The sequence below is a fragment of the Lactuca virosa genome, chromosome 4, assembly GCF_052849685.1.
Source record: "Lactuca virosa cultivar CGN04683 chromosome 4, Lactuca_virosa_CGN04683_v6, whole genome shotgun sequence".
In the NCBI taxonomy this organism is placed as follows: Eukaryota; Viridiplantae; Streptophyta; class Magnoliopsida; order Asterales; family Asteraceae; genus Lactuca; species Lactuca virosa.
Window position 1 is genome coordinate 228,465,026 of NC_136429.1, and position 7,860 is coordinate 228,472,885.

General features: G+C 35.4%; 1 non-coding gene across 1 annotated transcript; it reads right to left on the reverse strand.

The window, feature by feature from the left end:
• Positions 1-4,685: 4,685 nt before the first annotated feature.
• On the reverse strand, positions 4,686-4,792 carry LOC145110308 (small nucleolar RNA R71). The gene has a single exon (XR_013709691.1). It is a non-coding gene; the product is annotated as a small nucleolar RNA R71 (small nucleolar RNA).
• Positions 4,793-7,860: the final 3,068 nt, after the last annotated feature.

The following is a 7,860-nucleotide window of genomic DNA, read 5'->3' on the forward strand; positions in this document are numbered from 1 at the left end:
GGGCTCAACAGGAGTCTCATCCTCTGGTTGATAGCTAGTGACATTTAAGGTTCCTTCATTGGATGACTTTGGAATTTCTTCCAGATTAATAGCACTCTTACTGTCCTCTTTAAATATGAGCTCTCTCTCGTGAAAGAATCATCTTTGAGCTACAAAGACCACGTTCTTACTAGGTCTATAGTACAAGTATCCAACAGACTTTTGTGGGTAACCAATGAAAATACACTTCCCGGCTCTATGCTCAAGTTTTCCATGAGTCTGTCATCTTAGGAGAGCTTCACAATCCCAGACCTTGATATGTGTGGGCGAGGGTAGTGTTTAGGAAACCTTCTTTGTGGGAACAAGATTTCGGATATGAGCAACTGTTTTTAAGGCATACCCCCAGAAAGAGATTGGAAGAGAAGCTCGAATCGTCATGGAACAAATCAAATCAAGTAGGTTTCGATTACGCCTCTCAGCCACACCATTAAGATGTGGTGTTCTGGGAGGAGCCAATTGTGAAACATTTCCACATTCCTTGAGAAAGTCATGGAACTCGATACTAAGATACCCTCTACATCTGTCTGATCGAATCATCTTTATCTTCATGCCCAATTGATTCTTGTCCTCACGCTTAAAATCTTTGAACCTTTCAAAAGTTTCCAATTTATGTTTGATTAAGTAGATATACCCATATCTGCTATAATCATCCGTAAAAGTCACATAATATGAATTTGCATCCCTTATGGCAGATGTATGGATAAGGTCCAATCATCCCTCACATGTTCCAATGAAAGGTGATTTTTTCATCTTGTCTAGAAGATAGTACTTGCATTCATCATCTGACCTTACTTCAAATAATTCCAACACTCCATCCTTTTGGAGTTGGGTGATGTGTTTCTTGTTAAAGTGGCCAAGACGACAATGCCATAAGCATGATTTGTCTACACCATTAGACGAATCAATATGAGATACACTATTGCCTAAGTTATCAACACATGTCACAGTTTCATACAGTCCAATACAAAGTAAATATTTGAATATGAAAACACCATTTCTATAAACCAAAATTGAACCATCATCAATATCAAATGAATATCTAAAACCTTGTATGAACAATGCATGTAATTAAATAATGTTTCTTGTCATTTCTGACGAATAACAACAATTAATCAAATCTATCCTAACACCACTATCAAGAACAAGCCCATACGTCCCAATCTTGGTAACAGGTGAAGAGCGCTTATTGCCCATAACCAAGTTAAGCTTCTCATGCTCCACTTCCTTACTTTCTATTAGACCCTGCATATTATAGCAAATACGAAAACCACATCTTGTATAAAGGACCTAAGAATGAGAAAGTTGTGTGTTTTTGCTATGAATAATGTATGTACCTGATGAGGAGCCATATGGAGTGATTTTCCCCTCTTTCAACTCTTGAACGTACTTTGGGAAACTTCTTATCTAATGCCCTTTCTCGCCACAATGAAAGAAAGTGGCCTCCTTTGGATCACTCACAACATGAACATCGAAGTTAGGCTTTGCCTTTGAACTGCTACCAAATGCTCTAGCATGGGCCTTGCCTTTCCAGTTCAATTGTGAGGAAGCTTTCTTGTGTTTTGACCAATGGACAGAACATGAGCACTTATCGCAGAAGGGGCATGATTTTTCGTCATCCCCGATTCAGCAGTCTGCAACAAGTTATGGAGTTGGGTCTATGTTGTCTTCATGTTGTTCAAATGATAAGTCAATATAAACGAATCATAACTAGGAGGCAAAGAGTTAAGGACCATGCCAATCACCAACTCTAGGTCAAACGACACATTGAACTTTTCCAACTGCTCCGTATATCTCTACATTCTTTACAAATGAGTGCAAACAGAGTCTCATTCCTTTAACTCGCATGCCATGAGAGACTTGACCACTTCACAACCTTCTCATCTCGCTTTCTTGTGAAACTTTTCAGCAAGATCAAGGCACATTTTATATGGCCGGTAGTCCTTGTAGAACTTTTGGAGCTCAAGTGCCATGGTAGCAACCATGATGCTGGCAACCTTAATGGCATCGTCATGATGTTTGTTGAACGCAACAATTTCTTTAGGAATGGAAGTTGATCCATCGATTTCAACAAGGTCTTCTCGATAACATACTATTTGTTCTCGTATCAAAGATTCATCTTCATATTTCTCATCCAGTTCATATAGTTTGGACAAGTGAGCTTCTTTTTTGACAAAATCAACAAAAGAGTGAAGTTAGAATTTCGAGTGGAGCTTTGAGAAGAAGGAACATCACCATTTAGAGAAATCTATTATAAGAGAGATATTTTTAGTTAGTGGATATAAATCCTTAATATTTTAACCCAATAAAATATTCAAGGCAAGGATCTAAAATACAATTCACAATTAAGAAGAGGGGTGTCGTAATCGAATTTCAAATTTATCAAGGTAGGTAAAACGATATGGCAATTTCAATCTTATTAAATTCCAAGATCCTTTGAGATTCATTAAATCATATCACTGGCATGTTTAATCTTGGATTATAGATATTTCCATATTTATATACATTTTTAGGCATTATTTTAATACATTTAAGCTATACTTTGGTAAAATGCAAAGATATTTGGTACTTATTAAGGAAATTCTGGAAGAAAAAGGACTGAAAACGACAAAAGTTAGATACTTGGAGGACTGGAGCTAAGCTAGGAGCTTAAAGGAGAAAACTTATGCAAAAATAACTCCCATGACGTGGCATTAAGATTTCCACGGCGTGTCCAATGGACGAATCTCGATCCCATATGTGAAAAAGAAGTTCACGACGTGACCAACACGCTTTCACGTCGTGCCACATGTCCTAGAAGATTCCTGCACTGAGAAAAGCAAGTTTCTTTGTCGAATATTGATAGTTATCGAGCTCACGCCGTGACACGCTTATGGTTACGGCGTGAGGACTGATTTTAAGTAATATATATATATATATATATATATATATATATATATATATATATATATCAGACATTATATCGAGTTTGGGGGATCTGAGGTTTTTGAGATGATTTTTGGGATAGAAAAGCTGCAAAAATCAACCATTGGAAGGAGAAGAAGATTGTAGTCTAAGAGTTTTGAATAGTGTAGCAAGAATTCACACAATACATTCGGTTTTCATTAGACTGATCATGTCTAGTTTAAATTCTTATGTTTTTATGTATTTATTTTCTGCAATGATGAACTAAATCATTAGGCTTTCATTTAGTGTAGATGAACTCTAATACTATGTGTTAGTTTCTACTTTTCATGGATCTATGAAATTTGTTTAGCTTGTGTTTGATTTATCAATACCTAGCATGTTAAAAGTTTTAATATTTTTTGCTTAGATTCAAGTCATGTGTAGTTGAATGATCACTTTAGTTGCCTGAACTTGTCTACGTAGTTGTTTATGATCATTAAATTGCTAGAGCTAGTGATTAGCCAAATCCTAGAATAGGTAATAAACGTAACAACTTTAATTGTGTTAGAGAAAATAATTTGATGATAATTGTGTTTGGTAATTTGTCTTGAGCATAGATAATTAATGTTAGATAAATCTTACATAGCCTAATAATCTTAAATAATGAATTCTGTGTCCACTTCTGTATGATTATTGCATAGTAGTTCATGAATTGGTGAAAACATTAGTGATCGGATCAAGATTGTTAGTAATATTTATATTGGTAACCAACTGAACTAATCGACGTCTTGAAACTAACCATTGGAAAAAGGGAGATTCAAAGTTAAACGAAAATCTCCTCATTCTCTTGATTACAATTGTCTCTAGTTAGTTTTTTGCTTAGTTTTGAGTTAATTAAGTAGTTAAGTAAATCGGAACTTGCAAAATTAGGTAAAACCCCATTTAGTTATTGTTTTATATTAATTTTGAGTAGTTATTTTATTAGCTAAATAACGTTTCCTGAGTTCGATACCCGACTTGCTTTTCTAAATTATAAACTGGCTAGGTACACTACCTATAAGTACATTAGTGATAAGTTTATTTAGGTTTATAAAGTTAAAACTGGTAGGTAATTCTGTGCACATCAAATTTTTGGCGTCGTTACCGGGGAACAACTTATTTCATTTTTTAATTTAATTGCTTTAGGTTAATCGATCCTATTTGTGGGGTAAAAAACCGCAAAAAGTTAATTTTCTACTTACTATTGTTTTTCTGTTTTAGCAAAATTCATGACATGAAGGTCTCACTGCCACAACATGAAGACTGTGTTTTTCAGTTTTTCGTTTCTTTAGTTTTTGTACATATTATGCGTGTTTTTCTAGTTTTGTTTTAGTAGGAAATATGGGGGACATCACGACCAGGACAGTTGAAGAATATAATTGGCGGATGCAGAATGACAACGGGCCAGGTCTTGTTCAACCAAAAATCCCAAACGTAACAAAGGTTGAGCTCCAATGACACATTCTTAGTATGCTAAAGGATATACCATTTTTGGGAAGGACCAGGAGGACGCCTATGAGTACATAGAATAGGTGGTGGAGATTTTAAATTATTTTAATGCTCCAAACGTGACTAAAGATGCGGTGATGCTACGACTTTTACCGGTCACACTCAAGGGTGAAGCAAATGAATGGTTAAAAACACTTTCCTTTTGAGCAATCACAACTTGGGCAGATTTCAATATTGAATTCGTACAACAGTTCACCCCTCCTTCCAAAGTTGCAAAACTCAATAGAAATATACAAAATTTCCAACAATTGGATGGGGAGTCTCTATACGATGCTTGGGAGCGCCACAAGAGATTTTTACGGAATTGCCCTCAACATGATTTCAATGTGCAACAGGAAATTTCAGTTTTCTTTGATGGAATGGCTAAGTAGTTTGAACAGTCACCCAAAGAAAAAGGAAGGGAGAAATGAATTGTGATGTTGCCCAGGAGCCACAACGTGGAGGCAATATTTCCACATCGTGGACACTAAAAGAGGATTACGATTTGTCTTGGGTTAAGCCATACCAACCACCTCTTCCTTATCCATCTCGAGCCAAGCAAAATCTTGTGAAGCAAGAAAATGCAAAGTTCCTGGAGCATAATGAACTTAGAGACTTTAGGAAAGAAGAATGGTTAGAATGGGAGGAACCTATGCAAAAAGAGCAATCAGGAGAAGAAGTGAATCATTCAAAACCTCGAGTATCAAATCCATTTGGTTTTGAGGTGTTTGCTTTTACGGGACCTCGAAATCAAGTCATGGGGACAAGTGAATAAAAAGAAGAAGAGAGCATAAAGTTAAATTTTGATAGAATAAACCCAGAGGGAGATAAGACGATGGATAAAGAAGTAGGGATTGGTGTCAAACTCAAACGCAAGCATGAAGAAAATGATACCCTATTGAAGAAAGAAAACTCTAAACATGCATATATGAGAAAGTTGGTAGCTTACAAAAAGAAGAAACTCAAAATGATGAAGAACAACGAGGTTAGACTTGCACCTGATGCAACGTAGAATGGAAGGAGTCCGGCTCACGACGTCATAAAAAAGTGCTTATTCGGAGGCAACCCGACGTTTTATTTGAGTTTGCATTTTGTTTTAATTTTAATTTTAATTTTTATGTTTTCTTTTATAAATTTTGTTTTTGTTTAACAAAATGATGATGTGTTCCTTTAGTTCTTGATCTCTTGTTGCGGTACCAAAGTAAGTCAAAACAGCTGAGGAGATTGAACGAGAAAAAAAAGCCATGAGAAGTTTAGAGTTAAAAATCGAAGACCATAGTTTTTGATAAGCGTGGGGTGACATTCGACTGAGGAAGAAAAGAGTTGAGAAAAGTTTGAGAAAAATAGAGGTCTTAAAATGGGTCTTAAGCAGTTAAGAGCTAAAATTGAAGTTTACAACATCAGATCATTTTTCAGAACTGTATTTTGCGACCACCCAGTTCTCACAACGTGACCATATCTTTGTCGGGAAGAGTCTTTACACCACGATTCCGAGTTGAAGAATCTATACTCACGTCGTGACTTCTATATTGCCATGTCATGATGCTTCGGATAATTGTGATCTTCTGTACTGTCATTCGACTTTACGACGTGGCGTATGCTTTCCCACATTGTGACCGAAGTACCGTGCATTACTTTGTGAAGTTTCTTGCACCACACTTTTCGAGCATGATAGTCTATGGTTCATATTTTATTCGACACATTCACAAGCACCAACAGGAGTCTAGTTCCAGCAAAATATTTGAGATGTTTAAAGCTTTCCCACTACAATCATATTCGATCTCGCTACTACTACCCAATGGGATTCTGTTCATTTTCTACCTTTTATTGCTTTATATGTTCTTCTAATTGTTTTAAGCATACAATGAGGGCATTGTATGAGCTAAGTGTGGGGTAGGGGTCGAAAAAGGGTTTTCAAACATAAAAGTAAAAATTCTAGAAATTTTAAAAAATGTAAATAGGCTTGCAAAAAAAGTCTAATAAATATAGTCATTTTAAAATTTTGATATTATTGCACTTGGGCTAGTTTGCTAGTATTATGTGGATGATTCGATGAGTACCCTAAGATTTAGTTGAGCCGATATGTTATAGTGTGTTTGTGGTTTCCCAGTCCTAGTGAAACCGTGAGACAAAATGTAACTGTGTGTAGTTTGAGGGACATAATATGTTTAGCGTAGTGTATTAGAAATGTATCCAGGAAAGCTTATGTAGTCATTGCATTTTAGACTAATACCTCTAATCTATAAGGGTTGAATTTAAGTTCCCTTGCTTAAGCATTTGTTTTTATTTTTTAGGATTTTTAGTTTTTTAGTGGAAAAAGTCATTTTTGAAAAAAGGAAAAACAGTAAAAAGTAGAAAAGAAAAGAAAAGTTGCAAAGTTTGAGTGAACAGAATATTACAAAGTATAAAGATCAAGAAATATGAAAAAAAGTTCAAAATGTTCCAAATATTGAAGATTCAAGTGGATGAAAGTAAAGAATAAGGCAAATTGTCAAGTAGTTATTTATTGTAATTCTTATTTCTAGGTTATTTTACCATATGTATGCTTAGGAGCTTAACTAAAAATAACCTAGAGGTTAAGAAAATTTTCTACGGATGGATTGAAGGGATGCATAAAATGAATGTCATTCAAAATAAGTGGAAGTGTTTATGAGCATCATGAGTATTTAGGGCTTGAGAAGTAATTTGGATTTAGACACAAATACATGCATAAGGGTGAAACGTAATCAGTGGGTTCAATTCAGATTGTTTTGTGTGATATTGGTAGGCATGGTTATGTGTGATTTATTAGAACAAGTTTTGCTTGAGGGCAAGCAAAAGGCAAGTATGGGGTATTTTGATATTGTCATATTTATATACATTTTTAGGCATTATTTTAGCACATTTAAGCTATCTTTAGGTAAAATGCAAAGATATTTGGTACTTAGTAAGTTAAATTGTATTTTGCAGCAGAAAAAAACATTTTTCAAGAAAAAGGGCTGAAAACAACAAAAATTGGATGCTTGGAGGACTGTAGTTGAAGCTAGGAGCTTAAAGGAGTAAAATCATGCAAAAATAACTCCCACAACGTTGCATTAAGATTTCCACGGCATGGCCAATGGAAGAATCTCAATCCCATATCTACAAAAGAAGCTCACGACGTAACCAACACTCTTACACGCCATGACACATGTCCTAGAAGATTCATGCACAAAGAAAAGCAAGTTTCCTTGTCAAATACGGATAAATATTGAGCTCATTTCGTGACACCCTTATGGTCACGATGAGAGGACTGATTTTAAGGAAACTATATATTGGACAGTATATTGACTTTCGGGGATTTGAGGTTTTTGAGACCACTTTTGGGACAGAAAAGTTGCGAAAATCAACCCTTGGAAGGAGTAGAAGATTGGAGATTATGACTTTTGAAGA